Raw genomic sequence first — 1,933 nt, 5'->3', positions numbered from 1 at the left:
ATGGGTTCCATAAGAACCCCACAGCAGGTTAAAAAAAAAAAAAACTATTGTATGAAGCCAAAAGCAACACACAGGGTTTAATTAGAAATCTGTACGTATTTTGCCCTTTCTCCACCCTTGAAAACAACTAGAAACTCCCGGCCTCCTGAAAGGACATCAGCGACCCACAGCTGCCAACTTAACTGCTCTGGAGACCAGACAATGCCTTGACCTCTCAGGGCTTATTTTGTTGAATGAATGGACGATGTGAATAAAGAGACCACAACTCAGGCTTGTGCTTTCTACATTTTGTTGTAGTGTTTAGATCAGGGTGTAGGGGTAGTTAATCTTAAACTAAGATCTCCAGCAAGCAAAGCCTTCTGCACAGTAGCAGTGATCAGGCCAGGAAGTAGCTAATACTCTGTGGCCTTCTGTTGAACTAACAAGGTTGGGACTGCTGCTCTGCATTGGGGGGCTCTTTCCCCAGAATCATGGTTTTGAATTCTGCTTACAGTCCCTTTGCTCTCTTAGGCCTGAACTCATTAAGTCACTGGAGGAGATAGAAGGCTGCATTCTCCTAGAAGCAACAGTTGCTTCTAAGAAGTGCTAAGAATTGTTCTGTGGAATTTAACTACTAACAGTGGCTAGCTGTTTGGATGTTTCTCCTTCCCTTACCCTCCTCTTTTTGGGAGCCCCACACCCTAGGAAGAATTGACACTTGAAGTTGATAGATAACTCTAACTAAGGAGTTAATGTTTTCCTTGCTTCTCATAGGAGTTTCCAGAGATGGAAAGCGAGTATCTCCTCTGAATCCTGCACTTCCCAGAGCGCTGGCTTTCCTGACATTGTTAATAATAATAATACTTTTTAAAAAAAAAAAAATGTTGAACTACAGCGGTTGCAGTGCCCGCTAAGCTGCCTGAAACTAGAGAGAGAAGCCCCACCCTGGAACTGCCAGGGGCTTGAGTGGGTTGGAACGGGAGTGAGACCTATGGGCCCCTCTGGGTAGCCTAGGATGCCCTGGAGGAGGAGGGGCTATGCTGGTGGGAGGTGCGAGACACAGACAGGTCTTCAAAACATCTCCCCCTTGAGTCACCTCTTTTACTAAAGATGGGCATTCTTTGGGGTTTCAGGTTTTTCTACCCTAAAAAGGAGAATCTCTTGGACAAGCAGGTTACCACCCCGCTCCTCTTGTCAAGAACGTTTCATTTCATTCACACGGCGCTGTGAATGAATTTCCTTACTGGCTGTTTTGTTTTGTTTTTTTTTTTTTTTGGTTAGTCATTTTGGGGTCTTGAAGGGAGGGAAGTGTATGTGGTGTGCGCGCGCTTGTGTGTGTGTGTGTGTGTGTGTGTGTCTGTCTGTCTGTCTGTGTGTGTGTGTTCGGAAGCATTTCTCTAGTGGAGGAGTGAGAAGTAGTAAGAGGACCCCAAGATGAAAGAAGTAAAGGGAAGGCACCGAGAGCCTGGGGAGGGCATCAGCAGACGGACGCCGGTCTGCATTACGCAGAAAGGAGTCTCTCAGAGTCACGGAGCTGCAGTCCAACCCGGGCCCCTTGAGATCCCTGACGCTGGAGAAAAGCTAAGCTGAGTGAGTGGGCTAGCCCAGTTCCCCTGCGCCGCACCCACTGCGGACCTTCTGTGCTTTACTCCGCAGGCTGCTCACTCCAGTCCCCGGTGTCCTGCAGGCGGACGCGCACCGCAGCCCTCGCGAGACCCGGACACGCGCGTCCCGGGCTCCGGCGCCCTCCTGCCGGGAGCCCCGGGCTGGCAGCCGCTAGTCCGGGCCCGACGGGGAGGGGTTAGAGACGGGGGCGGAGCCAGCTGGAGCCGGTGTCAGGTTGCTCCGGTAACAGTGACGTGCACGCGTGGGCGGAGCCATCACGCAGGTTGCATATTTTAGGAAGTGAGGAGGAGGCGCGGGCTCGAGCTGCGGCTGGGTCTGGGGCGCGGAG

The sequence above is a fragment of the Peromyscus eremicus genome, chromosome 6 (genome assembly GCF_949786415.1).
Source record: "Peromyscus eremicus chromosome 6, PerEre_H2_v1, whole genome shotgun sequence".
Lineage (NCBI taxonomy): Eukaryota > Metazoa > Chordata > Mammalia > Rodentia > Cricetidae > Peromyscus > Peromyscus eremicus.
Note: the sequence above shows the minus strand (reverse complement) of the source record.